General features: G+C 37.7%; 1 protein-coding gene and 1 long non-coding RNA gene across 2 annotated transcripts in view; one reads left to right on the top strand and one right to left on the bottom strand.

Moving 5' to 3' along the window:
• LOC112162635 (RNA-binding motif, single-stranded-interacting protein 3) overlaps positions 1-16,900 on the top strand; it is a 430,787-nt gene that overhangs the window by 97,483 nt on the left and 316,404 nt on the right. The gene's annotated exons all lie outside the window — the stretch shown is intronic.
• Positions 11,325-12,131, bottom strand: LOC112162636. The gene is made up of 2 exons (XR_002922115.2): positions 11,671-12,131; positions 11,325-11,475 (listed from the first exon to the last, which is right to left on the bottom strand). It is a non-coding gene; the product is annotated as an uncharacterized LOC112162636 (long non-coding RNA).

Below are 16,900 nucleotides of genomic sequence, written 5' to 3'. Positions count from 1 at the left end.
TATTTTTTGAATGCGAAATAAAAAGTTTGTAAATGCCAAAATCTTTTGTGAAAAAAGAAAAAAAAATGAAAGCAAAAATAAAAATAGCAAAATAGCAAATGCAAAAATGTTTTTTTAAAGCAAAAACAATGTTTTTGAAAGCAAATAAATATTTTCATTTGCAAGTTTTGAAGTTTTATCCTTAAAATTTTACATTTAGTCTCCAATTTAGAACATTTTTATCTCAGAACTGTGTCTTTTGTTTGCAATACGGTGGCACGATAACCATTCCATAGAACCACTGCTGGAGGCGACTGTTATCTGCCATCTTGGCTAATAGACATAAATGAAATTATAAAAATCCCCACAAAAACCTTTGCAGGTTGCTCAGTTTTTACAATATTTGGTGTGATTGTGTGAACCAGAGGCCGTACTGGAGCTCTTTTCCAGTTCGCAGTGAGCTTGCTGCTTTTGACACTTGGAGGTTTATGGTTTGGGATTGATGTTTCACCTACAGGGTATTTCCTTTCGTGACCAAAAGCGTTGCTTTCTCCATAATTAAGAGTTAAAGCCCGGACCGCAGGATCCTGAGCAGCAGACCACAGGAATATGCAGAATCTGACCGCGCCTCCAGCCCTCCCCTCGCTGTATTTCCCGTTTCACTGGCGGTTCGTGCACGTTCTGGTATGCCGCACGTCTTCATTTAGCAGCAGCTCACATGTTGAACACGACGGGGGACGCTGCTTTGTTCACATCATGTCGGCTGTCATATTTACGCGTCTCTTCCGGCTTAGTGCTGCTTCTTGGTCCTGATTAATAGTAAATTTACAACATTTCATCTGTGGAATCACCCTTCAGCAAATCAGTTTGCACCTGCTGGTTTCTGTTCAGGTGATTAGTCAACGACAGGGAGGAACGGGGAAACATAAATCATCCGTCGATGTGTTCTTAATTTAAAAATGTCTCCCTGTGATCGTGGCTGGTTTTCAGCAACACATAGTCACATTCAGTGACATCCGTGAACAGATGGGGTTTCAAATGGGTCTGCCCGGGGCTGTAGTGTTGGCTTTAGAACACCCATAACATCTGTAAAGCATTATGGCTGATTGTGCTGGTCCATCAGTGCAGTCATGCAGTGTGGGCACGAGCGATAGGCGAACATGAACCATGTGGGGGGAGGCGATGATGATGAGGTCTCTTTGATGAAGCTACGAGGCTCGTTGGAGCACGTACCAATGAGTGCCTTCCTCTCACGCTGGAGTGTTTCTCTGAGCGCCAAACTGTGCATGTTTGTGCTCATAACAGGCAGAAAAACACTGAGAATGTGGGAACCAACGGAGCGCTTTAAAGTCCTTCTGATCTGTTTTCAAAGCGTTCCCAACAACATTTTAACTATGATTTTAGGCTCAATCTAAAAATCTGCATCGTTTTCTAGAACAGGGGGGTCCCCAAACTTTTTCTTGTGAGGGCCACAAAACAATTTTCTTCTCTGATGGGGGGCCGGTTTGTGGGCTAACAGAAAAAGTGTAACAATCACAGCCTAAACGTTAACATTTACGGTTTTCCAGAAAGACACACATAACCAAATTTTAAGCAATTCATTTCTGTAATCTTCATAGAGAAAAATAATAATACTCAAACATTTTAATATATATATAGTATTACCTGCGATAATGCTAGTGTCAAAGATGTAACTTGAATTCAGCTGCTGAAGATGCTAGTGCTGATAGCTGAAGAACCTAAAATTGATAGCTAAAAACGCTGAAGCTAATAGCTGAAAATGCTTAGGTTGATGGCTGAAATGGCTGAAGCAAATAGAAAACAACGAAGTTTATAGCTAGCTAAAATATTAGCGAAATGCCAAATTATTCTTAAAAAAAATGAAAGAATTCCCAATTAGTCAAAACTGCCAGCATGTAGCTAAAATATTAGCTGAATGCCAAAAAAACTGGTAAAATGTCTAATTTAGCCAAACAGCTAGCATAAAGCTAAAATATTAGCTAGGCTCCAAATTAGCCTAAAAACTGAAAATATCCTAAATGAGCCAAAACAGCTACCATGTTGTGGAAACATTAGCACAATGCCAAATTAACTAGTAAAATGTCTAATTTAGCCAAATCAGCTAGCATAAGGCTAAAATACTAGCTAAGCTCCAAATTAGCCTATAAACTGAAAAAAGCCTGAATTAGCTAAAACAGCTAGAATGTAGCTGAACTGTAAGCTTATGATAAATTAGCCTAAAAAAGTGGTAAAAGATCTAATTTAGCCAAAACAGCTAGCATGATGCTAAAGTATTAGCTAAGCTCTAAATTAGCCTAACAAAACAGAAAAAATCCTAAATTAGCTAGAACAGCTAGCATGTTGAAGAAATGTTAGCTAAATGCCAAATTAGCCACAAAAAAACGGTAAAACGTCTAAATTAGCCAAATCACTTAGCATAAGGCTACAATATTAGCTAATCTCTAATTCATCTTTGAGATTTGGTGGGGACTGCCAACTTCTCCCTCCCATTGGACAGGGAGCTTGTGGCCCCGCCCACCATATTTGCTACGTCAAAGTTTTCAAACTCCATTTAATCCGTATTTCAATGCCGTATTTTTCTGGGGATACGTGGCGTTTTTATTTATGTTTTTGCAGTTTTCTCGGGATGTGACCCGTACTGTATTTGCATTGACACATACCTGGAACTTTAGAACTGTGGCATAGAAAAAAATCACCAAAACTGTTGTTGTTGACTTATAAATGAAGTCTTTGATCTGCTACTTCTGAGGAAACACGTGAATAAGAAGAAGTCTTCTTTTTCTTTCTTCAGTTTTCAAAGTCTCTCTGTCTAAATGAAGATCACCGCCAGAGACGAGTCTCCACTATTTCCTGAGTTTAGAAACTTAATCCTACATTTAAAAAATGATGCTAAGCAATATTAAATTGTAACTGGATGGCTTCCCTTCGTCTCATTCTCTGGGATCACCAGCGCCCTCTGTCCTGAGGCATGTGTACTGCGGCCTCACCTAGTGTATTTCTAAAGTTCATTTTTAGCGGATAAAATGACTATAAATGAGTCACAAACTGGCACCAATGTAATCAGACAGATGGCGAGAAATAAAAAAATGATGGAATCAAAAAGTAAAATGTCTTTTATAACGACAGAAAGACCAAAACAGTACAGTGCATGAATGCTGGTGCTTCACCTGCCGATTTGTCATGTATTTGATCAGGAAACTCAAATATTAAAAATACAGTCATGGAATAGATTAGTAATAATATATATGTTATATATATTTTAATAGTGAAAAATTATATTCATCTCGTTTAATTTGTGTATTTTCCAAGTTATATTTTGCACGCCATTACCATTATTATGATTTGCCTTTCAGTTTTGTTTACATATGTCCTCCATCATCAAAAAATGCTACAAGAACATGCTAAAATAGAACGCGGTTAAGCAATATTAAAAACATTAGAAAGTAAACGGTGGTTGAAATGTTCCCAGCTACGTTAAGCTTGCAGGAAAACAAAAACCCATTAAGACAAAAAAAAAAACTGGTGGTGGGTCTGGAACAAACCAAGTTTGTCTGCTTGAAAACGGATCAGCATGTCTGATTAAAAATGAAACTCAAAGCAGTCGCTGACACGTCAGAACCAAAACATTTGATTAAAGAAAACTGGCATCAAATGAGGGTTGAGCAAAACATTCATTAGTAAGATGAGAGCAGAAACTTTCTTGGGATTAGATCTGGATCAGCGTCTTTGGCTCGGACTGTTCGTACTTTCAGGCAGCTGGATTCTAGCGAGATTCCAATCAGGATAAATTCTCTTTTGGAGCGATAAGCTAAACGTTTGTGTCCAAAACAATAAAGTTTGGGCTCAGTGGTTTGGGAAGAAAAGAGGAACTTATTAGATTTCTCGTAAAAACACACCAGAAATTAAAAAAAATTATGTAATTTTGCTGCTTAAATATGAAGTAAAGTCTTTCAAACACTTTGATGGTATTAGGAAAAAAGGAAAGGAAGTGTCCAGTTCTGATGCAGATGCAAGAAAGGTCATGTCATAAAACAAAACATCCATTCATCTGTCCATTCATCTATCATTATTTCTATGCATCCCTCAATCCATCGATCCATCCATCAATCCATCCATCCATCCATCCCTCCCTCCATTTTTCGGTCCATCCATCCATTCATTTATCGATCTATACGTCTATCATTGTCTGTCCATCCATCCAACCTTGTGTCCATTCATCTATCCGTCCATCCATCTCTCCATCCGTTCATCCATCCATCCATCCGTTCATCCATCCATCCATCCATCCATCTGTACATCCATCCATCCGTCCATCCATCTCTCCATCTGTTCATCCATCCGTCCATCTGTCCATCCATCCATCCGTCCATCCATCCATCCATCCATCCATCCATCCATCCATCCATCCATCCATCCATCCATCCATCCATCCATCCATCCTTCTGTCTATCCATCCATTCATTAATCCAACAATCTATCTATCTATCCATCCATGATCCATCTGTCCATCCATCCATCCATCCATCCATCCATCCTTCCATCCATCCATCCGTCCATCCATCCATCTGTCTATCCATCCATTCATCAATTCTTCTATCCATCCATTTATCAATCCTTCTATCCTTCCATTCTTCCATTTATCAATCCTTCTATCCTTCCATTTATCAATCCTTCTATCCTTCCATTTATCAATCCTTCTATCCATCCATCCATTTATCAATCATTCTATCCTTCCATTTATCAATCCTTCTATCCATCCATCCATTTATCAATCATTCTATCCATCTATTTATCAATCCTTCTATCCATCTATTTATCAATCCTTCTATCCATCTATTTATCAATCCTTCTATCCATCCATTTATCAATCATTCTATCCATCTATTTATCAATCATTCTATCCATCCATTCATCAATTTTTCTATCCATCCATTTATTAATCCTTCTATCCTTCCATTCTTCCATTTATCAATCCTTCTATCCATCTATTCATCAATCCTTCTATCCATCCATTTATCAATCCGTCTATCCATCCATTTATCAATTCTTCTATCCATCCATTTATCAATCCTTCTATCCATCTATTCATCAATCCTTCTATCCATCCATTTATCAATCCGTCTATCCATCCATTTATCAATCCGTCTATCCATCCATTTATCAATCCTTCCATCCAGCCATCCATCCATCCATCCAACAATCTATCTATCTATCCATCCATCATCCGTCCGTTCATCCAACCATCCGTCCATCCATCCATCCATCCTCCATCCCACCATCCGCCCGTCCTTCCATCTCTTCCTCTCATCTGGTTTGGGTCGTGGGGACAGCAGTCTCCAGCTCCTTTGGGGGACCCCGAGTGGTTCCCAGGCCAGCAGAGAGATGTCGTCTCTGGAGCGTGTCCTGGGTCTTCCCTGGGATCTCCTCCCAGTGGGACATGCCCTGAACACCTCCCGGGAGGCATTCAGGGGTGTTTGAGCTCCTCAACTGGCTCATCAGCATGTGGAGGAGCAGTGGCTCTGCTCCGCCCTCTTCGGGTGACGAGCTCCTCCCCTTCTGACTAAAGCAACAAACACATCATCCTACTTTTTACCAGCGCATGTTCAACACCTACAGTTCAAGAGTCTTGGCGTAAAATGTTGATGTCTTGAGATTTGGGCACAAAAAAAATAAAGTTTAAGTTCATCGCTAGCATCCTTGCAATGGAGGATATGGATTACCCACAAGTCAGGAGACTGGCCTCGGTTCATCTTTATTTCATCAACAAACGCCGATGTCGTCAGGCACGTCACCATGTCCAGGTTCACCAAATAAATCAGATCCATACGCATCACCAAATCCAAGTCCCTGATTGGTCAAAGTTCCACCTGGTGTAGCTTTGAACATGAGTTCAGCTTCTAAACGGTCACTTCTAAACGGTTGTTAAATCCTGCATAGCTATGCATGAATATAAACGTTTGAACATAGAAGCCCGAAACGAACATTTACATAAACTTTGTCTCATAAAGGGGTTCTGAACCGCTCTTTGTCTGGCTGGTCACCCAGGACCTGTCTGCTATGGGAGACCCTATCAGGGGCAGAAGCCCCAGACAGCAAAGCTCCCAGGATCACTCGGGCCCTCAAACCCCTCCACCACAATAAGGTGACGATTCTTGTTCACGAGTGAGGGAAAACCAGAGCGGAAGATGGACAGGTGGATTGGAGCGGTGTCAACCGTTATGGGACCACTATGCTGTGGTGAGAAAGCAAAGCTCTCAATTTACCCATCAATCTTCGTTCCACTACTCCCCTATGGTCATGATCTTTGGGTTATGACCCAAAGAACAAGATCCAGACTACTAGTGGCTGAAATTAGTTTCTTGGCCGCTCCCTTGGAGGAAGGGTGAGAAGAGATCTTGCCTGATGCCTCCTGGACGCCTCCCTGGAGAGCTGTTTGGACATGTCCCACTGGGTGGAGGTCCCGGGGAAGACCCATGACACTGCAGAGACTACATCTCTTGGCCTGGGAACACCTTGGGGTCCCCCCAGAGGAGCTTAAGGAAGTGGCCAGGGAGAGGGAAGTCTTGGTCTCTACTTAGACTGCTGCCCCACACGGTCCTGGATGAACGGAAGAAGATGGATGGATGGAACTTTGGTCACACGGTTGTTGGTGTCCGCTGTAGTGGCAGTAAATAAACTCTGCTGTTAGAAGAACGCATCAAACTGAAGATGGAAACCTACAGAACTTGATTGTCATCAGGCCTAGGCTGTCACAAAACTCATATGTGGGAGGGTTTGGTTAAAGAAAAATGACCAGATTGACCACTTTGTTTTTTTCTAAAAATCTGGTGATCATTTTTGTATTAAACCAGGAGTTTACTTTCTACTTCTGTAACATCATTCAGAGTATTTTCTGTGTTCTTGGCTGTTAATCAAATGGAAGTTTAATGGTGACTTTTAATCTCAGCTTTTCTGGTTTCTTCTGTAGAGTAATGAATCAAAATGTGATTCAAATTAACAAAAGTGTAAGGATGGTTCCAAGGTAAAATCCTAAAGAAGTGTCTAAACATCTTCATTTTCCTCTTTTTATAAAATATTCGTCATGTTTCAAAACTGATTCCAGCTCCAGCAGATCAATGAGTGTCTGTTTTGCAGCACAAAAATGTCAAAAAAAATATTTCTAAAGCAGCTTCCTTTGGTTGTGATGCTTTGATGGTTTAGCAGAGTGTGTGTTGAGTGTGATTGAGCTCCAAACCTTGGCTCTTCAGCTCTTCTTTGTTTTCTCTGTCTCCTGGGCTTCATGCTTTGCATGCACAGGATGAGACACCGGGGGAGGTTAAGAGAGGAGCTGGAATGGAGTTCTGCTCCATTTACCAGCCTGAAATATTCCTCTTAGAACCACTCTTGGTTTTCTCTCGCTCCCTCTGTCTTCCTCTGTGCTGTTTCTCACTCTGCCCCCCCCCACGCTCTTCTCATCTCTGACTTGTGGTCTTTTCGCTTCATTCCAGAACGGTTAGCGACGGCTTAAATATGCGCGACTGACCTCCCGTCCCGTCCTGCTCGATAGGCGGGAGCTTCATAGGATGATAAAGATGTGTTTCTGAAGACTCACTCCAGTGAAAAAATGTGTTTTTAACCGTTTATGTGTCATTTTTCTTATGATTAAAGACATATATGAAGAAAATTAAGCTCAAAGTTCAATTTCTGACTATTTGTTTATTCAAATTGTTCTGAATCAGAAGCAGACAAATAAATATCGTTTGTCAAAGATCGTATTTGTGATGTAGAAAATGCAATGGGCGGGGCCACAAGCTCCCTGCTCCGCCCCCTTTCCGATCATTCACTTGCATACAAATAGATCCATGAACGTTTCCTCGTCCTATACGAACTTTACAGCTGGATAGTAACGATATTGGTCGACTTTTTTGTTGAAACGCTAATATTAGCTTGGGGTTATGAAGGGCTGCAAGAGCAAATAAACAGATGGATGACGGGATACAAACAAAGGCTTACTTCCACACCAACAGTCCCACTCACAGCTAAAGGTCAAATTCCTGCCGCTCTCCAGAAACTATGACTTAACTATATTTTTTCTATTGTAAAAGTGTTCCCAGTGCTCGTTTACTATTAATTATGTTGTTAAGACAAAAAAAGGCGAAATACACCCAAACAGACCCTCGTCTGGGACCATATAGGCAAGTAGATCCATGAACGTCTTCATTGTCTTCATCTGAGCTTGAATCTGGATCTACTGCTAATGTTACCTTGGAGGTGTGAGGGGCTGTAAGCTAGTGGAAGAACACAGAAACATTGAAGTTACTGCAAGAAGGGGCGGGCTTAATCCACACCATCAACCCCGCCCACAACTCAGAGGTAGATTTCCAATGAACTCCTGGCATTCTGCAGAAACTATGTCCTAGAAAACTACATATATTTTTTAATTAGGCTAAAACATCATAATAATGATATTTAAAAAAAAAAACATTAAGAACATCTTTACAATAGATTATCAAAGTGCGACTTTAATAAAATTTACTACTTTTCCAAACATTAGAATCTCTTTCTTTGCAGATGATACAATGATCTTCTTTACTGTTTTATATTTCTGTGTTTTAGCCCTCATGGATACTAGAGGTGTAGGAAAATAGATTTGGCAAAATGTCGTCATATTTCATTTGGCAATACTTGTATCAATTCAATATAACAAGATAATAATTAATTATATATTTATTCCTTCAGCCTCTTAGTTTTGACTTCCATCTAAACCTCCGACCACTAGTTGGCAGCACACTGAGCCTCTTTGAACAGCTCTACACCGCGACCAAAACAACAAGATCTTTCTAGAACCAGCTTGTGTTAAATGTTTATTTAGACTCGTGGTTTTGGAACTTCTTTGTTTTTATTTGAAATGGGTACCAAACTCTGACACGTTGCTGCCAGTATCATATGATAACGTGGATTCTGATGCTTTGTAGCGGCTCAGATAAAAACGAGTGAAGGAATGCAGGAACTTTAGCTTAAAAAAGTGAAAAACTGTTCTTGGGATATCTAGGTATCGTATGGCTCCTAATGGACACCATTAACCCTAGAACACTTTCACAATAAAACGTTACACCATCACTTTTGACGGGTAATTTTTTTACTAAAAATAATATAGAAAAAAAATACAAATAGACTAAAATAGATCAAATTATGACAACACATGATAATTTAGAGTATTTTCCTTTATTTTCAACTGTGGTTCATGTAAAAAAAATCAAAACAGAAATATGCTAAAAATATGCTAGAAAATTACTGAAAATTTAGGAATTTGAGAAGAAAAAAAATCCTAAAAAAGAAAAATAATGATACTGGAGACTTGGCCTTTGGTCGACCCATTCCTAGAACATGTACGACTTTATCCACTCAGAACAATGACACATACTGAACATCATGTAAATACTTTTGCACGGTGAAAATCACTTTCCGATAGTGTAGCAGATATTATATATACTTATTGTAAATCCTTTTCTTTCGTATTTGACCATTTTTTCTTTCTAGTTTGTAATAAAATAGAAAAAAATGGACAAATGAAAGTGTTAAAAGGATGATACCGGCACCGTCTCCTCTTCTTCTAACACTGGATCTGGTTAAAGGTGAGTCCTCTATATACGTTCAGTGTTTCATTGAGGCTCTGAAAGCTTGACCTCTGACCTCTAGTCATGCTTTTTGTACTCCAGTTTCTAATTTAACCCGTTTTTCTTCTTTTTACGCAACAGAAAGAGAAACAATATCCAAACTCTTCCAGATGAACTTCCACAGACGTGGTGAGCTGCAGCTTCTCGCCGTCTTTTCCCAGAACGATGTGAATTCTTTGATCACCAGGAAATGAGCTGTTTTTTCTTTCGATATACATTTCATATTTGAAACTGAGACCTATCGAGTTTGTGTAATTAACTCTTTTGGGTCTATTACCCGTCATTTGTCGTGGTTTCAGTCGTCTGGTTTCAGGTTCCCCCTCCCACCATTAAGTCTGGATCTGTGTTGTGATAGAAACTAATGAGTCTGGTGTTCATCAATCGTCTGAGTGGATGCTTGTAGTGAAAAATCAAACTGTTTTACTTTGAATGCATATAGACATAAATGAAGTTAGTTCAGCCGCTCTAAAGGATGTTAAACTAGAATTAAGTCAAATATAGTTTTTATTCTTCAGAAACTTGACGATTTGTCTGGATGATATCCGTGTTTTTCTTAGACGTAGGTGTGGTGAGGTGAGCAGGACGCCGTGGGTTCACTCCATTTAAAACCCACAAAGAACTTTAAGAAAACAGAAACTTCAGTCGAGTTTCTCGAATCATTCGTGTCGTTTTTGTTTCTAGTAGATTTTACACCAGACGCCGAGCGCCGCGGTCCTCCACGTCCGTGCAGCAGATTGTTTCGGCGTCCAGTCTATTATGTGAGCGATCCGCGTCAATTCTTGCAGCAAGATACATGAGGAAATACAGTTTATTTTGAAAATATAGCCAATTTTCACAATAAAACGGCGCGATTGACAAATGCGATCATGTTTTTGTATCTAAACAGACTGTAGGGATGAACATAAACAGTCACAACACATCGTCGTAGAGGGCCGACTCTGGAGCGGGGTTTGGGGTGTAGAAGAACACATTTTTAGGTTATTAATTTACCCATGATGGCAAAAACAAACAAAAAACTCTAGCAGAATCGCCTGTCGACCAGCGCAGGAAATCGCTTGTTTGGTGAGAATCACACTCCGCTCCTCGCCGCTTTGTGGCGCCTCCACGTCCAATGTGAACCCAGCGTTACTCACTCTGGGGTTGTGTCAAAGTGCTAACAGCGCCACCCGGAGGCCGAATACATTACAGTGTATAATTTTGGAGCACCGTAGAGCAGGTTTTCCAGTAATCCTGCCTTATCTGCTGTTGATTACCTGGATCAGGTGTAATCGGCCAATAAGGAGCTTTAATTGCAGGTCGGTTGGAAGACATTTAGGACACTGGGCCTCGAGGACTGACTTTGGACACTCCTAGAGTATCAAAAGGAAATGAATAAGGGGTTTTAACTAAGCACTCTACGACTTGGCGAGCCAAATTTGGCCCGCGGGTCGACCTTTGGGCCCCAACGCCTTACAAACAAGTAACACTTTAAATCAGTTTTTCACCAAAATGCAACATAGAAGTATAAAGTCTTATATTCCAGAGTGAAACCACTTTTCTCCGTGACGGACGGGTTGAAGCTACCGTAAACACTGGTCTGGAACTAGATGTAAAAGTGTTAAAATCATTGTTTTAATTAGTGAAGCGTTTACCTCTTTTGACACATTTAAGCTGATCCTGAACACTAAACCATTTATTACAAAGTTTTAATAAAAGTGTCTACAGCTCTGAAATCTTGTGGATTTTCCGTTTCCGGCTGATGGTTTTCGGCCACCGTCGCCTCGGCAACCAGGTTCTCCGAGTTTCGTTGACGTCATTCACCTCAACCGTAATCAAACAACTGTTAGAATTATTTTATATCGCAAATAAATCCAAATAAGAAGCAGTAGTAAAATCACACGCTCTTATTCTCTTAATATTAAGACCTAGACACTTTTATTTTTGTAACAAGTTCCAGTTTTTAATATTTCTGTGAATAACAAACTAAAACATCAAGTGGTGATCCCTCCCAGAGTAGAAATATTTACATATTTACCATGAAACCATCAGTTCTGATGAGGAACGCTCCGCTGTGCCGCGTCTCCTCCGGCGATCTGCTGGAGTTCCACTAATGACGAACTCGATGTGGATATTGAACGTATGGCAGCCGAGCTTATGCAACTCTGAGACAATCTCTGCATAGAGTTACAGACGGTTGAGAGACGCTTTCAGGAAGCAACCGATGCCCGTGTTGGTTATCTCCCATCTGATGATGAAAAGAAATACAAAGTTGGGTTTATTTTTTTGTCCGTTTGCTATTTTATTTTTAGCTAACAAGTGATCATGTTTAATGATGAACACGTTTGGAAAAAGGAAAAAAAAAAGATGTTTTTATGTTATTTTCTGATTGCTCCTCCAGTGCAACAAATATGCGATTTAGCTGAACTAGTTTCTCTGATGCATGTGTCAAAGTCACGGCCCGGGGGCCGAATCCGGCCCTCCATGTGATTCTATCCGGCCCTCCAGATCATTTCACTGTTACTAATGACCCGATGTTATCTTGCACTTATTTCACTTTAAATATATTTTTATGGAGAGTAAAATATTGAAAGTTATTTAAGTTGGCATTCTGCTAACTTTTGGGACTATTTACTAAGATTTTTAGGCTAGGCTAGTTTAGCGAACATTTCAGCTACATGCTAGCTGCTTTGGCTAATTTAGGCTTTTTTCAGTTTTTTAGGATGCTTTAAAAATGTATTAACTTTTTCAGCTTCATGCGTTTTGGCTAACTTAAGTTTTTTTTTGGTTGTTTTTTATGCTAGTTTGGAATTTAGCTAATATTTTAGCAACATGCTAGCTGTATTAGCCAATTTAGGCTTTTTTTAAAGTGTTTTAGGCTATTTTGAAGTTTAGCTATTTTTTTAACTTCATGCTAAATGTTTTGGCTAACTTAAGTTTTTTGTTTGTTTGTTTTTAAGGCTAATTTGGCATTTAGCTAATATTTTTGTTTACTATCAGCTTCAGTATTTTTAGCTGTTATCTTCAGCTTTTTTATTTATCAATTTCAGCATTTTCAGCTGTCAGCAGTATCTTCTTCAGCAGCCAAATTCAGTTTAAGTTTAATTCAGTTTATGTTAAAAAGTTACAGTTTTAAAAATGTAGTTTTAAGTATTCAGTAAATGTTTATCCTGTTCGTCCCGCGATCTAAGGTGTGTTTTGGATTTCAGCCCCTTGTGCGATTGACTTTGACACTCCTGCTCCGATGTGATCGTTGGAATGGTTGTTTGTCGTAAACTAGTTCCCTGGAAGGGTTCTGAACCGGTTCAGAACCAGGTCCATCTGCTGACCCTGAACAAAGAAAAGCAGGTGGAAAAATATGAGTTTTCACTCTGAATTGATTTTCTTGTGGTTCGTTCTTAAACCCTTCATCAAAAACCACCTATGTTCACAACGCCTTCAGAAACGTACGTGTAATCAGGCAGCTACAGCGAAAAGTCTGTGTAAACACAAGTATATGCGCCTTTTGGGCTTCCGTATTCAAAGCTCTTGCATTCACGATCAAGTTTCTACGACAGTTTTCAGGCTCTATGTTGGAAGTTAAACCACTTAATACTTTGACCAATCAGGGACAAGGATTTGGTAGTGACGTACTTTTAATTTATGGAAGTGACGACTGTTTGAAAACTGATCATGAAGGAAACGGGGTTCCTACACGTTTCCGAAAGATAGATTTAAGAGCTTTTTAACACATTTTTAAGATCTTTTAAAGATCTTTTTAAGACCTTTTAACTTATTTTAAGACTTTTGATGACCTTTTGAAAACTTTTAAGACCTTTTTAAGATCTTTTTAAGACTTTTTAAAGATCTTTTTAAGACTTTATAACTTATTTTAAGACTTTTGATGACCTTTTGAAAACTTTTATGACCTTTTTAATAAATTTTTAGGACCTTTTTAAGATCTTTTTAACTTATTGTAAATTATTAAGACTTTTTAAGACTAGAAAACACTCACAGTCCTTTTGTTTACTGAGTTTTCCACAGAACATTCTATTTTTCTATATTTACCCTATTATCTTTAAAACATTTTTTTGTTTATTTCAGAAAATTGAATTTCATTTTTTTACGTCAACCCAAAAACCCCAGTAACTTTATTTTAAAAATGAAGAGCTCCATCGACACTTTACTTTGAAGTTTCATTCACTTCCTGGTGACCATAACACATTCAGTTTGTTTTTCCTCCATTTTAGAGCGATAATTACATCTTCTGAAGTGGATTTGACTAAATTCTGGATTCATAAAGATTGTGAATTAGTGATCTAGTACGTGACAAATATTCATGCTAGAAATGTTGGGATCAGATCTCTAAATATTTGGATACTCGTTACAGCCCGACTAAAAGTTATCCTTCAAAGTGGTCAAAAATATGGAGTATATGAATTCAATAGTTTCATGGAGAACTTCTGAATGACGGCCAATAGGAAAGCTGCGATTCTTCAGTAGATTCCTCAGATCTTCTGCTGCTTCGGAACAGTCCACAGAACCAGAACCAAATCGATACTGGGCTTGTCTCCATAAAACCCCGTCTCGTTGTGGCCCGACTCCACATTCGCCCCCGTTCTCCTGGCTGGACGCCATTCTTCCCCTGAATTCAAAGGTTTGGTCATTTCTTGGAAACGGAAGAATTCATCCACGGACAACGTGCATTTCTTTAGAAAAAAACATTTTATCATCCAAATATTGTTTTAGTTTTTATTAAAAACTGTAAATCATAAGATTGTTTAGGAAATAAGCAGCAGTGAGTTCAGGATCTGAGCTCCTCCTGCTTCTTTATTTAGGAATCACTAAAGTCTCTCAGCTTTAATTAATTCATCAACTTTATGTTTCATTATATCCGTTAATTTGTCATTTAGCAGTTTTAGAAACAACATGTGAAATTGTTGTTACTGTTAAAGATTATGACGGATTTTTATCAGTTTTTATTTTACGTCACAAACCAAAATTGTTTCTTTATCTTAAGTTTGGTATAGAAAACCACCTTTTAGTTTTATTTCAGAACGTTTATAAATGTTTAAAGAGACTCTGATGTATTTATGATCCGCAGCATTGAACAGACGAAGGTTTAAGGAAGTTTCTTTCTGTCTTTTCCTGTTTTCTTTAGGATTTTAAACCGTCTTCCTCTTTGACCTCGACGTCGACCTTTTGGTTTTTTTACCTCTTCTCTTCATTTGGTGACTTAAATCCTTTAGTGTTTTCATCCTCCATCTTTGCTTTTTCTTAATATCTCATTCCTTAAACATAAACTTTTTTTTTCTTGAGAAATGTAAAATAATTTAACAGTTGAGTAGAAAACTTTTGAAAATATTAACATTTCTCGCTAAAGGAAATCATTGTCGGTTTAAAATATCTGGAATTCTGTTCATTTATTTCTGTTGTTTCATTTAAAATCTTCACCTTGTTGTACTTTACTGTAGTTTTTTTGTTTTTTCTCTGACAGAAATCAAACAGATTTATCATTTAGTTTAAGAATAATCCGTCAGATCGACTGGATCAATCAAATTTTGAGGGTTTTTCAAAATAAAACTAAATAATTTTGAAAAACTCGTTGGATTTAACTTGTAGATTCAAAAGAGAGAAAATGTGTGACCAAAGTGATGATGTCACACTGCAGCTTCTCCTCTGATTGGTCAAATTTAAAGCATGTGATCTCTTAACTTTCTGACATTTTCCTGAGCGTCTTTGTGGTTTTTTAATTAGTGTAGACAAAAATCAAACTGAATTATTGTTTAGTTGAAGGATCTCAATCCATCGGATCCACTGGATCAATGAGCTTTTGGGGGATTTTCAAAATAAAATGTCTTCAGAATTATGGAGTTTTTTGGAAAACGTTCACACTTTATGTTCTAGAGAGTCAAATGTTAACAGAATAATCTGACTTTTGAAAACTTTATTTGTAAACAGATCAGAACTGAAAGAATCTCATCAGATGGATTCTAACCTCCAATGAATAACAAAGGAAACTGATTTAATATAAAGTTCAAATGTTCTTTTCTCCAGAGATCATGTTTTTTTTTTTTTTATTCCACCTTTACAGGTAATAAGGCGAAGTCAGTGAGCCGGACTATTAAAGTGTTGCATTGTGGGTGATGACGGGGTTATTCATACTACGAAAAAAACAAATCAAACCAGGAACCACTGAGCTTTTAATATAACCATTTCTGTTTTAAAAATCCACAAGAAGAAGACGTCCGTGATGGAAACAGACTTCTGATTGGATAAAACGTCAGTTTGGTCGTTTAAATGGGAGATGTCGGTTTGAGTGAATGAAAAACTGAATCTTAAGGGACTAAAAAGTCTTATTAGAAAAACACAATTACATCTAAACAATACATAAGACCCTAACACATATGGAAACATAAAAATGTGATTAAAGTAATAAAACAGGGATTAAGAGAAACAAATCCTGTATTCTTACAACACTGGCAGATATTTTTGCTTATTAAAGACTTTATTTTTATTTTTACAATGTACTTGTTTGCAGAGGTGAAAAATATTAACCTAATAGGTAAATTGTTGTATTATTTTTTTACAAATACAAGCATTTTTTGTTCCAGATTTTTAATTTGAGTTAAAAAAAAGCATAATTATTTTGTTAAAATGCCGGTTTCAACTTCCACTTGTTGACGTTTTGCTCTTATGATGCAGAAAAATCCACAAAAACGTTTGTCTGTTTCTATTAAAGGAAAAAAGAGTCTTGTAAGAAAAAATAACAGATTTAACGAAGTTTTTCAAGAACAAAATCAACGTATTTGAGAAACCATTTCACGATGAGTAGAATTTCTTTCTTAAAATACGATTTTTACCATTTTCAAAGACGTTATTTTTATTTTAATTAATTTTGAATAAGTAAACTGTTATATTATTATTATTATTTTAAAAAAGAAGCATTTTTAGTTCAGATACTTATTTTGAGCAAAGAAATACTTCATTATTTTGTACAAATGGTGGTTTCAGCTTTCACCTGTCGAAGTTTTGCTCTCGTAATGAAATAACTTCACAAAAAGTTCTTTCTGTTTGTTGTAAAGGAAAAAAAAGTTTGATTTTCTTTCTTGCAAGAAAAAAAAACTTATTAAAGAACAAAATCCGCTTTTTTGAGAAAGCTTGTCTTAGTGACTAGAATGTCTTTCTTAAAATAAGAACTCCATTTTTATTTTTACCTCTTTGGCAGATTTTTTGCATATTTGAAGACTTTATTTTTATTTTAAGAATTGTGAGAATACATATTGAAT

The sequence above is a fragment of the Oryzias melastigma genome, linkage group LG11 (genome assembly GCF_002922805.2).
Source record: "Oryzias melastigma strain HK-1 linkage group LG11, ASM292280v2, whole genome shotgun sequence".
Taxonomy (NCBI): domain Eukaryota; kingdom Metazoa; phylum Chordata; class Actinopteri; order Beloniformes; family Adrianichthyidae; genus Oryzias; species Oryzias melastigma.
Note: the sequence above shows the minus strand (reverse complement) of the source record. Positions and strands in the feature narration are given on the sequence as shown.